The sequence below is a fragment of the Cavia porcellus genome, unplaced genomic scaffold (assembly GCF_034190915.1).
Source record: "Cavia porcellus strain 051 isolate PalLab524CR breed Dunkin Hartley unplaced genomic scaffold, mCavPor4.1 scaffold_2, whole genome shotgun sequence".
Classification (NCBI taxonomy): Eukaryota; Metazoa; Chordata; class Mammalia; order Rodentia; family Caviidae; genus Cavia; species Cavia porcellus.
The window spans coordinates 142,068,979-142,085,308 of NW_026947485.1; the positions used below are offsets into that span (position 1 = coordinate 142,068,979).

Below are 16,330 nucleotides of genomic sequence, written 5' to 3' on the forward strand. Positions count from 1 at the left end.
TTAGGGAAACTATTCGGTATTCACACATGCGAGATTGATTTATTTCACTTATGAGTATGGTCTCAAGCTGCGCCCATTTATTGATAAATATCTCAATGTGATCCTTCTTTATAGCTGAATAATACTCCATTGTATAGAAATACAACAACTTTTTTATCCATTCCTCAGTTGATGGACACTTGGGTTGTTTCCAAGATCTGGCGATTACAAATTGTGCTGCTATAAACATAGGTGCACATATATCACTGTGGTATGATGCTTTCAGTTCTTCTGGAAATATGCCTAAAAGTGGAATAGCTGGAATAAATGGGATTTGCAATCCCAACTTTTTGAGAAATCTCCAGACAGGCCTCCACAAAGGCTGTACCAGTCTACACTCCCACCAGCAGTGCAGGAGAGTTCCTTTTTCCCCACAGCCTCTCCAGCATTTGTTGTTGTTGGTTTTCTTGATCCTGGCCATTCTTTCAGGAGTGAGATGGTATCTCAGTGTGGTTTTAATTTGCATTTCTCTAATAACCAATGATGATGAACATTTTTTCATGTATTTATTTGGACCTGGAAATTCTTGATAAACTGAATATTGTTACCTTCAAGTAGGCAAAACAACTCAAAAAATATTTTCCTCCTATATTTCAGACATTCTTACACCAAATCCAGTAATTGCAGATGAAAAGGAAGTCAAGGAATGGGAAGAAAAAAATCTAGATAGAAAATCATAGGTTTTTCCTCATTTTTAATACCTAACATGTTCTTTATACTTCTTATAACCTATGGAGATAAAATAGACTTTTAAAATAAAGATTTTTTTTAAAGAGAATGTAACATAACAAAACATCAGAACAAAATAATGTAAGCAACACCGGGTTTCAAAACAAGACAGCAGGAATTCAACAGTGGCTGCCATAGTGTCTCTTGTTTTCCATAAAGGCATTGTTTTTCTATATGGCCGGATATCAGCCCAAAGCGAAGTCATTGTACATCATGTAGAACATCTGGAGATTTATGATCCCTTGCAGGATGCTAACAGAAATATTATAATCTTCTCAAAATTATATTTGGCTTTAAGTTCTTTATATTAATAGATTTTTTATTTGTCTATAAAAATGATATCTGTTTATAGTCTAATCTGTGAATGACTTAGAAGTCATAGGTTAAAAATCACCAGCACCAGCATTCAGACATACTCCCATTGTAGCTTCTTGTTGAATTTCCTGCTATAATACATTCTAAGAATTTGAGTACACCAATATTTAAATTAATTTCCATATTATATAATCACGTTAGAACATGACCTCCTTTTGTATAATTATCTTCATGTGGAAATATTAAACATTTTTCCCGCAAAGTTCATATTACCATTTATTATATCAGCCGTATATGTTTCTTTTCTGAAAAAAAAAAAAACATTAGGCTAAGATGATTGACTTAGCTAAGCTAGAAATCTTAAGAGCAAGATTCTACCTTAAGCTTTGAAGATGGAATCTTTGATATATTTAAATCTTTAAAAAACAATTATCCCTGTAATAAAATGGAACAATTAAATTTACATCTAGATTGATTCAGAGTCTGTGTGTCCTTATTTATTTTGAATATGTAATTTTTTATGTCTTCTTGAAGAATGAGGTAAATTCATTCTGCCCATTTTCATTCAAAACTCAAATGCCACCAGTCTTGATGCCACCATAATGAAAATCACCATGTAATACAAGGTATCCAGGTCCCAGGACAATGGTATATTTATTTTGAATTTTTTAGTATAACAGTGCCAAAATAAATCAAGACCATGTATATTTTTTAAATCTTTCTTCTATATCTTTAATCTTGAATATTGCATAGAATTTTAAAAACTCAGTATTTATTAAGAATAGATTAGAAGATGATAATATATTAGAATTGAAAATAAATATGGTAGTACTGTTTCTCAACGAACTGTTACTTCATCGTGGACTTAATCCTGTTAATGACATAGTCTTCAAGAATCATAATGAAAAGTAAGATTACTGTAAGCAAGAAAATTTCCTAAAATTTTTGGCAAGCCTTCCAAGTTAGAAGATTTGTATTACCCAGCCTGTCTTATCCTGGAGGTGCTAATTTAGCAATCAAAGCAAATACATACAGGGAAGGAAGAATGAGGAACACACTTAAGTATATTTACAGGCAGTTCATTGCTCAGTGTCTAGAAACTGAGTATCTGAATAGTGGTTTTATAAAATAGCATATTTTAAAAACAAGAACTTTCTCAAGTTCTTTTGCTCCCAGAACAAAGCCCGACATTTTTTACTGTATTTTTAGTACTCTTGTCTAGGGCAAGCTTTGATATAAATAAATGATGCATTAACATTATATTCAGACAGAAATGTGTATGCCAGCAGAAAACTAAATGGGAAAGAATTGTATGTTTACACAATTCCAAGGTCGGTTCACTAACACTTTACTGAACATCACCACTCATATTTTTTTCTCCTTTTGATATACATTCCTTTTACTGTTAGCAGATATCCCTTTATCAGACATTCCATACATCTGTTAAGATAAGTTTTTATAATTATTTCAAGTTATTTCTTTAAAGTTCTATAAATGTCTGACAAGCAGTTGCACAAAACGGCTTAGTCATATATAATTCATTTGGAACTAAAAATAATTAGAAAATAACCAACATAGAAACTATACAACATTGAATTTTCAGACAGTGAGTGTTTTGATTAATAACACTGTTCTTTAAGAACATTGCAGTTGTTGCTAAGTATATTGTTCATATCTTTTGGTGACTGCAGCATTAGTGATAGAAATATCTATTGGAAATTGCTCTGGGATCAAGTATTTTGAGTAGAAATTAAGTTTATTTGTCCTGTTAAAAATTACTAATGAAGAAAGACTTCATAACTCTTAAGAGTAATTGCTATACTTTTTTTGTTTAACTACGTAATAGGGTATAAAGTTTATAGTTTGCAAGGTAAAGAAGTCTTTTTAACTGAATTCATTTAACTTCAACTTTTTTTTTGGTTCCGGTAATAGAACCTAGGACCTCAGACATTAAAGGTATGCATTCTGCCACTGAGTTTTACTTCTGTCCCCAAAAGTTAATTTTAGTTTTTGCTTCTCTGTATAGTTAATACTTTCTTGAATCAATCAATAGCCTAATCGCATGACAAGAGCACTGTTACAGCTATTAGACTGATCAGATCCCTTTTCTTAACTTCATATATTGATCTAATATATTTTTCTCTTTTTACTGTAATTTTACATTTTAAAGGGTTGGTTAAATTTTGGCACTTTAAAAGTTCCACAGTGATAACAACTATTATAATAGAAGAAAACCTTTACAAAGCATTGGTTTTAATTTTATTTTCATGCTTTGCCAATAGCAAGTATTCCCAAAATGGTGTCATTTCCTTCTCTGAACAAAACATTAATCTGCACAAGCTAAAAGAAAGCAGTGAATAGAATAACTATCAATTTAGTATCCACTTTAATTCAGCCTATAAATTGCTATCCCTTATCAATAAATAAGATTTTCTCTTACTAGTTCCCATCATAATTAGGTAAATGGGATTTACTCCCTAAAGTCCTCATTGTAAACCACAGAGTTCTGTTGATTGGAGATCAAGATTCAGTCCTGGTGCTCGTGTTTGATTCCATTCTGCATTTTCATTATTTCTTCAGTGACAGAATTAAAGGCATACTGATTAAGTTTGGAGATTATGCTAAGCTAACAGGAGCTACCGAAACTTGGAAAGCTGAAACTAGAATTCAAAATCACCTTAATAAATTATATAAATCACATTTTAAAATACAGAACAAATTCAAGGTTGTATCCTGAGAGAGAAAGCAAACTATCCTGTCAGCAAACACTGTGGGCACAGACATGACAAGAAGATGACTGTGGGCTCAAGGTGAGTCAGGGGAGTACTGCTCACTCTCACACAAGACTCCAAAGGCTGGTTTTACTTCTTAAAAATCACGTTTGCTACCTGTGACCAGAACCAGAGAAAATTAAGACAAGGTACTTCCCAAACAGGCTATGTTCCCCAAGAATCCAGCGCAGTGAGGTGGTAAGAACAGAGCATTTTAAACTCAGCACAACTTTGAACCTCTGTCCTTAGAGAGAGTGGGTGCCAGGTCTTTTTCAGAATCCTGTATTCTGGGGTGCATGATGACTAATAGGCACAGAAAGATATTACAAGCTCATTGGCCTTTAGTAAGGCATGCTACAACACTCATGTGATTCTGGGATTTAGGAAATTAGGAAATAATTTTTTGTTATGTTTGGCATTGTAAAACCTTTTATTAACCTGTTTGACTTTGAGTTTACACATTTTGAAAGGAAATATGAAAATTGGGAAGGTCTGTAAAAGAACAGCAAAAGTGCTTATGGGATATAGAATAAGTCATGTTGTAAAAGATTAAAGAAGTTTGTTTGCTTAGCCTATAAAACAGAAAGCTAAGAGATGACTTAATAACTGTCTTATATGATATAGAGCCTTATCATAAGAATGCTAACCAATTCTCCTTCCCTATATAAGAAATAATAAAAGAAAATTAGTTTAAAATGGCAAGGGAGACCTGCTTTTACATTGGAAGGAATTTCTTGACTATAAAATAATATTAAGCATTGTTCAAGGGTAGCAAGAGATTTGTTTAAAATGAAATGAACACATACTTGGTTGGAAAGTTTAAGAGTTGACCTGCTTGATGGTAGTACTGACCCAGGAAGTCTCTGAAAGAATTTAACAGTTCTATCCTTTTTATAAAAATATCACAGTTCTTTTTTCTTTTCTTTCTTCTGCCTAAAAAATTGAATTTTCATTATTTGTATTAAGATTCACTTGAAATTTTCAAGAGATTACTTTCTGTTTTTCTGTCTCTAAATAATTACACTTTTTGTTTTCTGTCTCCTTTCATTTATTTGGCAAGTATCTACTGAGCACCTGCTCTGCACAAAGCTCATGACTGTGAGTGATAGAAAGAACTGGACATTTGTTTGTTCCACTTTCCCAAACATTTACTGGCCACTTCCTGTGTATTAGACACCTATACTACCATTCAAAATTCAGATTGATGCACAAAGTTCTAAAAAGCTCACAGTCTAGTGACAGAATAATAAGTAAACAGACATTCATAGAGACTGTGCCTAGGGTATGAACAGGCGTCTTGGAAGCATGTGAGACATAGATTAGCTGGAGAAATAACATTCTTGCTGAATTGAGATGGGTAGAGAAAAGAGCCCAGTGGGCTCTAGAATGCCAAGAATCATGAACTAGTTGTTTCTGCTCAACAAATGAAAGCTTTAGTAAATACAAAAATACTTGCTTCATTTTATCAACTAAAATGCTAATTCTGTCCTCTATCCTTTTTTGATCTTCAATATAATAAAATCTGATCATAGTTCTAAAGTGACCTAAGGATTTCTAGTTATCATCATGCTCTTCACAAAGTTGTAGCTTATAGAAAAATGGGGTTAATGGTAACCACTCAAAAACTTTATCAGAGACATACAAAGTTTTTAAAAGATGCATACCTAATTAGATGTTTACACATGTGAAATGTTTAGGAAATATGTAATACTAAATACTAGACTACATATGTAGGGATCAAATGTAGCATTGTATCTTTTTTAAAACCTAAAGTAAAATCAGATTGTGGTAAAACAGTAGAGGCAGGTTTGTCTAAAATTTGACATAAAAATAGACCCACAAATACAAATGAGTATGGTTCATAACAAGGCATAAAACAGGAGGTGAAATGAGGTAGCTGGTAGAAATTCGAAATGTGTGCTTGCAGGTGCTTGTGAATTTCTTCCTAGTCTGATGCACCAGGGTACAATTTTCTGTATTCACCTAGTGTTTTTGACAAAGAAATCAGTGTAAGCAAATGCAGCATTTGCATTATGTTCAATGGTCTCTAACATATCGAATCTTTTAGAACAAATTTGTGATTTCAAAACAAGCATTACTGCAGAATTTACTGCACATTGTTGCAAATTAATCTCACAGTTTCTCTCTTTTTTAACTTTATCTCCTGATATTTGTAGCATACTACATTTTATTGGACATAAAGGAATTCTTCATAAATCTAGTTTTCTACTTAAGTAATGCTCATATAAACAATTTCCATTCTCATAGAGCAGTATTTTCCACTGAACTTCTCTAACAATGGAGCATCTGCAGGAAATTTGGCAAGACAGGTGAATGCCATGCAAGTACAAATCTTTCACAATTGGAGCATTGTGCAGTAATGCTTTGAAAGATGCAATAACAAAGGTAGCAAGGTGATTTTTTTCACCCTAGAAAGATAAATGGCCAGAGTCACCAATTGTAGAATGGCAGGTTCTTGGCCATGGATCAGTCTCTACCTTCCGGCAAGCAAAGTGAACAGTGCAGGAAGAAATCCATGCTGGTTTTTAGTAGGAAACCAGTGGATCCCAAGAAATGTTCCTTTCTTTCTGTTCTCTCCTGATTACTGTGGTCATGCATTTTGGCTTAGGGAAAGAGGAAAACTGTGCTAGAGGAGTTTGATATTAAAGGTGGAGAAAGTAACCCTTAGGGAGTCGGATCAAGCATTGTCCCTGTCTGGGCACCTGTCCTCCTTTTGCACTCCCCCTCCTGAAAAAAATTTTAAAAGATTGTTTTGATATATATATATATAATGGTATGGTAGTTGTTTTAAAATCTGATTAAAGTATGTCTGCAACAAAAGCAACTCAGTTAATTTGTGTTATCTAAAGCAGGGGAGAAGAGAATTTTGATTCTGTGTTTGGTACAGAAAGTTATCACTGGCAACTTAAGATGTGTTCTTGAAATGACCAGGTTGTTGCTTCTGGGCCCTAAAGTCTTCAGCCCAAATAGAAGGGGGAGTTTCTGTCCAATAATCAGACTAGATCATGTCTACATAAAAAATTGAGAGTTGAAGGATTAAATTGCACCAGATGATAAAATTCTTATGTAGCCTCAAGCAAATATTCAACTGACAAAAATGTTATTGTATGTTTTCTCTTGAAAGCCTCAAGATATGCTTAGGTTAATTAGATTTCCAAGTATGCAAATATGCCCTAGTGAGATTTTTCTGAAATGCACCATTTTAAATTTATGTAGCATGGTATTAGTGTTCAAAATATTGAATTGTAAGACTTTGCCCCAATAGCTTACTAACATGTCATATAAATTCATAGTTGATCAAACCCATTTATTCCCCACTGTCCACATTATGCTGTTCAATTTGGGTTAGAAAATTTTATGGAAATTAGGTTCCCTAGCATGCTTTGGGGGAAGATCAAGGAATAGTTTAAGTTACATCAGTTTTTCAAAAATACCAGTTCACTTGTCTGGTATCAAGTGTTTCCAACATGCTCAGTTTAGGGAACATGAGCTTTCTGAAGCCCTGAGACTGTGGCTCGCCTGAAGGGAATTAGAGCATAAACTTTGATCTTTAGGGGAGAGGTATTTTAGCAAGGGCATGTGAAATGATTTAATTTTGTTCACCAAGACGTATCAATGAATAATTTAAAATTTCAACTTTTGAATTTTTGGAAATATTTTAAATGTCGTTTGTTTGGATGTTCTTATACAAATGGCTTCTTACTTAACTGAAATGTTTATGCTGTGTCAGTTACAAAATAATCATTTTTCCTGGAAACCTTCCTTAAATATGTTATTTTCTTCAGTGCCTTACTTATTAAGTAGTATATACTATTGTGTGCTAAACATAAGCCAGCAATTTCTGGATGATGCAGATATATCATGCCTACAGGACCCAGTGAGATGTATAAAGCTATTTATCCATGCTTTCAGTAATCCAAGTCACAGAATCATAAGACTTTTATGCTAAGGAGCCAGATAGTAAATGTTTTAAGTTTTATGAGACATGTGCATTCTTGCTACAACTCAACTCTGCATTACAATGGGAAAGTAGCCGTAGATAAGATATAAGTGAATAAGCATGGCCCATCTCTGTTTCAATATAATTAGCACAGCAAAAATGGAATTTGGCCTCCAAGCTGTGATTGGACAACCTTTGGACTTTGCCATCGTCTTTCTAGAGTTATTTATGAAAGAAGCTCATCAAGGTCATGGTATCTTGGTGTTCTTATGTTCTTCATTCTAGTAATATTTCACTCTTTGTATTTACTGCTTTTGATGTGCTTAGAACTTCGAGGAAGAAACTAGTTTATAAGAATTGTATCTAAAATAAGAGTCACTAGACTCCAAGTTAAGAGCATAATTCTGTCTCTTAAAGTACATAGTACGTTTACTATAATGCTCCTTCTCAATATATGCTCACAGGCCACTTTTATTTATTGTTGGGTTTGTTGATACATACAGTAAGTTTTGTGTTAAAAGAATTTTGTCATGAGTCAATGAGTTTTTATGTTTCATAACATACACTAAAAAGCAAGAACAAATTTTTCAACTACTTTTTCATAGGCATAGTTTAGTGTCTCTTGTCTAGTGTTTTCCATTTTTATGAATAGTTTATTAAGAGTAACAAATATTTGTACTCAGAAAGAAGAGATTACATTGCCTTTTTAGATGAGAAAAGATGTCCCTGCCCTCAGTATGAGGGCATAGTACTATCATATTTTGTGCTTATTCCTGGGTTTACTTTGTGTATATAATAAGTAAACTTTGTTTTGAGGTTTTGGGAATTCCTAAATCTACACAAATAGCTGCTGAGAACATTGGATCTGGGTTCAAGTTTTGGCTGTATCACTTATGGCTGTGTGATGTTAAGCAAGTGTCATAAATTTGTGAGCTGCAGCTCTTTTACGTATTCCATAGACTTCTACCTAAAAGCATTGTTGCTCTATTTCTTTGATGCCATTCTTCTCATTATTTCACCTCTTTTCCTGTAGTGGCACTCAAGTCACTTACCAGTTTAAAATTTAATATATAATCAAAACATTATATTTATACTTTAAATATGTTCAGGTTTTTTGTTAGCTGTCTCAATAAAATTTGAAAGTCTGTATCTCAAAAAATAAAACAACATACTGTTTAAGTTTTACTACCCTGTTGAATACCTTTCACTTTTCAGTTTTTCATTGAAGTACTTAATACCTGAGATAGAGAAAATAATTTGTTCACTTTAGAATAAGTGATCACAGGTATACATGGAATACAGGAAACTAGAGTTTATAAGATAGAAAGCTATATCCAATTACAATGGTAATTTTTGCTATAATATTTTTAGATATCTAAGACATTATTTACACTTAATTCAGTTTGCATATTAGTTAAGATATTAAAACTGTACTAAAAATTTCCTAAAATACAGTCTGCCAGCTTTAGGAAAAAGAACTACAAGCTTAGCTGTCTGCATTGGTCAGCAAGTTCTTCCATGCCTCAAAATTCAAGAAGTGCTTGAGATTTATTTGTATTTTTCAATTAATTACAGTCTCCACAAGAATTTAAGATCTAGCTGACTAATCAGCAGCTGCCCAGCAGTTAGTGTTCTAATATTTACAGACACACCATCCTCATTGTCTTTAGTATACACAATTTAAATCTGTACCAAAAATAAGGGGAGAGTGCAATATTGATATGACTAATATAGTTGATAGACAATGTCCTGGCAAAATTATTAGACGAATTGTGTCTTAATCTCATCATGTTACTAAATCACATTGGTACCCATTCGAGGTAAAAAGTTGTTCCATCCAAAACAACAAATGGATTTTGATTTTACATTGACAAAATGAAGATACTTTTTTCAGCGTTTTCTCATAAATCATCCTTTACAACAAAAAAAGAAATGTAAAACTGAAGTTTAGTTGTGATTATAGTACATCCCTGTAGAACCAAAACCCATCTGCGAAGCTAGAAAGCACATAAAGAATAATCATCTGAGGTGATGAAAGAGTTTTAGAAATTATGACCAAGTTTGTACAACATTGTGAATATGATTGATGCCACTTAATTATGCATTTAAATAGTTGACATGATAAATTTGGTTATACATATTTCTCTACCAAGATGTTTTTTAAGAGATTAGGGCAACTTAGTAGAAAGAAGTGAAGTCAAATAAAAATGCTTTAAGGTTATAAGTATCAAAGAACAACTAGCCAATTTGCCTTCCAGAAAGATCCAAGACACTGGAGGCCAAGTAGTAACAAACAATAAAGGTAATCATGACAAAGATTACTTGAAAGTATATACAGATTGCATCTAGACTTCCCAATCTCCTTTGCCTCCAAACCCTTACTAGCCAAAATCACCTAACTTCACCATTTCCTTCAGGAAAGAGACAATGCTCATGGAAAGTTAATCAGCGTCTCAAGACTCAGAGCCTGCAGGAAGAGGGGCATACTGAGCACAAGAATAAAAGTCTGATCCTAAGTTTAAAACTCCAGCCCTTCCCCTAATGAGTTTCAAAACATAGTTGGGCATACTCCTGAGCCTTTCTGGCATTCCATCAGGGGAGTCTTAAGGTGATTTAAAAATAGGGAAGTGAAGAGCCAAAGCGGTGACCAAAGAATTGAAAGTAATTTTCTCTGGAGAGAAGGAAAGGAGGGAATGGGACAGATATACTAAAACTTTTAGTAGACTTTTTTATTATTTAACTTTGTTATATGCATATAATACTTTGGTTTTAAAATGATTAAAATAAATCTAAAAGATATAAAATACAGATCTCATCCTGTATTTTGTTTTAGTCATATTTAATCATATTATTCTTTGTAGAAAATAGTTTCTAAACTCGATTTTCACCCCAAGAGGAAAATTATTCACCAAAATAACTATTGCTAAAGAGTGCTAATTGATGTCATCATATTTCATGTGTAATGTATGTTCATATTTAGATACGTATCTCTCCTCTAATAATTGTAGGTGGTATACTAGTCTACATCTACTAAAAGACACTATGTTGGTCCTCATTCAGAATGTTTGACAGTGTAAGTTGGACTGGGTCTAGTTTCATTAATGATTTTTTTTCTGTGAAGGAAGCTTTTATCAAATAATGGAATGGGGTGTGTTTAAAGGATATTTGAGGAGGAAATTTCCCACCTAACATCCAGGGGCTTGGCATTTGCATGGGAACTGCTGGTAATTTCAAAGGATCTGATCTGTACCTCAGAGAACAGCTAAGATTTTGTATTTGCAGCATCTTATTTCCATATAAAAATATCTCATTGGCCTATATTTTAATGAATCTAAACATGAGTTGATTTAACAAATATAGTTAAAATAAGTACTTTTCAGCAGACTTCTACTGTTTTGTGTACTCTTTTATGTTTGCTCCCATGAAAAGACCATTTTCATCTTTTGTTTTTATTTTCCAAATATGCAAGGGTCACTAAACCCTTTTAGAAGTTGCTTTTGAATAGTCATCCTTTGTGTAGAAAATCTACAGTATATTCCTTAAATGAAATTCAGTCAACTACTTAAAAGACATCAATGAAAGTACTCGTACAAGCTCTTAAGATCAAGGCATTTATTTCAGCTGACTTTAGTATGTACTTATCCATTATGCACCAAATGATGAGCAAAATAGCCAGACTTTTAATAAGCAAGTACAATATAGACAAAAGAGAACACTGATTTAAGGTCCTTGTGTCAAATGTGGTAAAACATTCTGTTTATAGCAGGTCAGGCTTGGGTTTACAATTAGCACTAATTACTGAGGAAAATATCAAAACCACAGCTTTAAGGAAGGACACTTTTCACTATAAGATCAAAGCAGTCTCTGTAGAATAGGGAAGCCTCTACCACTTAATTGCACTGAAGTGCTAATTGGATTGTAAGGTACTTTCATGAGTTCTTCCAATTAGCCAGCCATCCCTGACAAAATCCAAAAAGAAGAGATTATGAGTTCTTTGTGTTTTTATCTATATAGTTGTGATTTGTATACATGAGTGAATGTAGCTTTCCCTTATTTTTGTATAAATTGACATTAGCTTTCTGTAATCTTGAAGGTAAAGCTATCTATTCTATATAAAGTCCTAAGTATGTATTAATGATAATGGGAAGACATTTAATATGAACACTCAATTTTTAGATTCTTAAAATGTGAGAGTTGGGTGGGTGCAGATTCTTGGTAGTGTTGTCATTTTATGTAGTTAGGATCCAGTTAGGATGTTTATATTGCATTTTATAACTTAAATTTGGGCAATTTTCAAAAAAAAATCAGTAATTTCATGTTGTTCTCTAAGAATAATTCATGGCTCTAATTGAGTTTTGCTCATATACTGTATCACGTGAAATATTTATTGTTGTTTGATTATATAAAATGGCAACAATTGTGCTGACTTACCACATGAAAGCTTATATAATAGTCATATCTGGTGGTAAAAATATCCGTTTGCATAAGGCAAATGAGAAGTTTTTCATGAATGCCATGCCATCCCTATACAAAGTAAAATAAAATGTTAACAACTGTGCTGTGAATTCACCTGTCTATATTAGATTGAAACCATTATAAATTTTAAAAATCTCTTACTGACATAAAACTATTTTAGAACTTTATTTGTATTCTTCAAATTTTACTTGGATTTTTGCCCAAGTAATAAGTGTTCTAGGTCTCATCTGTACTGGTGAAACAAGACAAACAATTTTTCCAGGATTTAAATGTTCTGATGATTAAGTTTAATTAGAAAAGAATCTACTTTCCACAATTTACCTTCAGTTTCATAAAACCTGTGCAGTGGTATAGCACATGTGCCACAGCAAACTATTATCATTGAAAACTCTTAAAAGGTTCACCATCCCTGGCTCACAGTGAGATTTCAGATAACAAAGTCATTCATTTGTGTATTCAAAAGTTGAATATGACCCAAATATGATAGAGAATTAACATGATTCTCTATGCTTCCAGAATTGTGTGCTCTGTGCTTAGTTGTATCTTACAGTAAATGCAGGTATTATAACAATAATGGTACCAACTCATATGCAGTTTTTACTATTAGGCATTTTATATACTTTACATTACTCTTACATTAACCCATGGGAAAAAAACAGTAATATCTTCATTTCTCAGTAAGAAAACCAAAGCTTAGAAAGTTTCACTAGCACAGCTGTTAAAAGTAATACAACTGGGCTGGGGATTTAGCTCAGCGGCATAAGCACCCTGCCTTGCAAGCAGGCGGTCGTGAGTTCAATCCCCGGTACCGATAAAAAGGAAAAAGACAAAAAAAAAAAAAAAAAAAAAAAAAGTAATACAACTGCAAGAACCAGCATTAAACCCATTTTTTCTGACTTCAGAGCTTTTGCTCTCACTTCATTAAAATTAGTGGTAAATTAGATCCCCTTACATTTAGTCTTAGCAACTGCTGTGTGCTTCTTTTATAGAATCAATATGTACAAATATATGTGAATACTACATATATATTTTGTGTGTGTGTGTGTGTGTGTATATATATATATATATGTCTGTACTATGCACACATCTAGTTTTTGGCTAACTTGTTTCCAAATTTTGGGAGCAAGACACTATATGTGCTGTTCATCTCTGCCTAATAATTATATCTGGTCCATGGTAGGATCACAATGAGTGAAAGAGTATGCCGGTACCAGAGCCAAAAAGAATCCTAACTCCCAGGTTACTCCTTTAAATGTTCTGGTAAAATTCTGGTATTTACTATAGCAGAAGATCATGACTCTAAAATATTGGAAATAATAAGAAAAATCTTATTCTTTATTTGATGATATTGGTTTTCTATATATTTTGTCTTGTTTTTTCCCCTTCACTTTCCTTCCCTTCCCTTCACTCCCCTCCTTTTTTTTTTTGTTTTCTTTTTCTCTTCTTTTCTTCTTCTCACCATGAATATATACCTTTCAGTTTAAAATGAAAACCTTACCTAAAAGAGGATAGGTTTTGTACCATGAAATTACTCAGTTTCTGTTTAATTAAATGTGGATGACTGTACGATTTAAATAATTTTTCTCTGTAAATTTTATACTTTTGCTAAATTTGGGTCTAACTAGGACTTTCATTATAGACCTTGAATTAACTGTAATCATTAAAAGAAATTCATCAAACTTAATAAATTCATCGTGATTCACTTCTTCGTTTAAATTTATCAAGAAATAATTAGCCTGTGGATAGGAGTTAAGTGAAGTAAATCAGACACATAAGCTTAAATATCTCATGGTTTCTCTTAAATTAAAAACTCAATATATAAGTGAAAGATAATAGAAAAAGGAAAAAGTCATTGTTATTCAGCATGGACAATGTATCTAAAAGTGAACCTTGATTTAGTATTATTGTCTTGTGTGTTTTACATGCTTTTTGGCCTATTAGTCTGATTGTTAATCTCTGTATGTTTATAAGTGTATACATATATTTGTTTTGTTTTGTTTTTGTACCGGGGATTGAACTTACGACCTTGTGGTTTCTATGTAGGCGCTTATGCCACAGAGCTAAATCTTTGGCATATAATTAACTTTATAATAACATAAAACAATGAATATGATCATGACAAAACAAAGGGGGAAGTGGAGAAGCAAGGAGAAAATAAGAATTGAAATGTGTTTTTGTATAGGTACCAATTCCCTGCATTGAGTGTAAGCATTATGTATTGCAGACATAAAGTAATAAAAATTAAAAAGAGAAAACAAAGCATTTACCATAGTACTTTATTCCTGAGAAAGAATAGATATATTTTTAAATGCATTTAGTAGCGTAAGAAATAACATCAAAATTCCAATTGTAATTTAGCGTAATAACAGTATATTCTATGTAAAGATCTTATACAATTTGCATGTAATGGTATTTCTTATCCTACTAGTATGTATTCTTTTATTTAAAATAGGAATAACTCACCTGTAAACTCAGCCACTCCAGAGAGTGAGATGAGATAGTCACAGGTTTGGTCCATTCTCGGAAGTTACCAAGAACTTAACTTTAAAAAATAAATACAAGGGCAGAAAGTAAATAGATACATATGTAAATAAATGGGAATAGCACCAATATGAAAATCATGTATTGTATGACTGACCTGAAAAAATATATGACCAACAATTGGTAGCAATTTGTATAGCAAGATATTAGTAGACTCAGTAATAGAATGGGATGCCATATGTCACTATTACTGTTTTACTCTACATAAAGTGGTGTACTGTAAATCATAACCTTAGGTGGTTTTATATTTTCTATGGTTGTTTATTTTGCCAAAATATATGTAATGTTACCTTTTAATCAATTTCAAGTGTATGATTCCATGTCATTAAGGACATTTACAGTGTTATACAATAGTCACCACATGTTTACAACTCTAAATTATGTATTTTCTTTTTAATTTCAAAATGATTATTGTCTTCAAAGAATTAGAGAACAATAGATGTAACAGATCTATAGTGAATACAACATTATTGTTGCATTTATTATTCCAAAGACATTTCAGTCTCTTATGAGTCACGTTTGCTATAAAAGATTAATAAATCAATCACTATTTATCATTATAACAGTATTGATCTTTTTCCCCTCCAAACCCTCAAAGCCCATTTTCTATCCTTTGTGTTCTCTCACCAATCTCCATATACATTATCTCCTGATCATTTGAAATAAAATTTAGCTGAGAAAACTGTACAGCTGTGAAATACCTTTTCTTACAGCCAAATGCAAGGATTTTCAAAACAGGTATCTTTTAAAAGATAAAAAATTTTCAAGAAAATGTTTCATTATCAGTTCTATTTTATCTTCATCGTGCTGGTTTTTAACTCGTTTTGTTTTAATCTTGAGTGTGAATCATGTGATTTCTTCTCCTGTTCTTGTCCTACTCCATAGCCCCATTACTTTGGTTAGTGGGAAGTTGACTGCACTTGATGTTCCCAAGTCTGTGCCTCTTGCATATATTGTTTTTTTTGTTTTTTTGTTTTTTTTTTTTGTCTTAAGTGTCCTTACCCAACTTGGATCTCTAACTAGAATGGCTTTTATCACTGTACTCAGCAAACCTCATCTTGTGGCATAAGCTTTTCTGGCACCACACCTACCTGTATCGCCCATATGCTCCAGAAGCACCTGTGCATACCTTCTCCTAACCTGAATCACACTCTGCTTCAAATATATATTTAATTGTTCTTTTTTCCTTTTTGATTTGGAGCACATTGAGTTTTGGAATGTGATTTTAAAATATGTATATATTTTAAAATATACAAATATTTTGTATATTTGTATACAAATATACAAATGGAGGAAATATACAAGTGGAGGAAACAGCCCCATAAATAGTTACTGAATGGATGTTACAGAGTTAACATTTTCACATTTTTCTAGTTGTAGATTATCCTGTCAAATTCAGGTAATGCTGTACAGATTGTTTAATTTGCAGGATTATACTTAAGAAGAAAGTAGGTGAAATAAGTAATGTTACATAGAGAGACTCACTGATGGCAAGTTG

At 32.5% G+C, this 16,330-nt stretch overlaps 1 protein-coding gene and 1 long non-coding RNA gene across 3 annotated transcripts in view; both read left to right on the forward strand.

Moving 5' to 3' along the window:
• Fbxl17 (F-box and leucine rich repeat protein 17) overlaps nucleotides 1-16,330 on the forward strand; it is a 446,310-nt gene that overhangs the window by 330,303 nt on the left and 99,677 nt on the right. The gene's annotated exons all lie outside the window — the stretch shown is intronic.
• LOC134475303 (uncharacterized) overlaps nucleotides 1-16,330 on the forward strand; it is a 90,050-nt gene continuing 73,720 nt past the window's right edge. The window contains exon 1 of the long non-coding RNA XR_010046451.1: nucleotides 1-16,330. This exon is cut by the window's right edge and continues 36,891 nt beyond it. This is a non-coding gene — a long non-coding RNA (uncharacterized LOC134475303).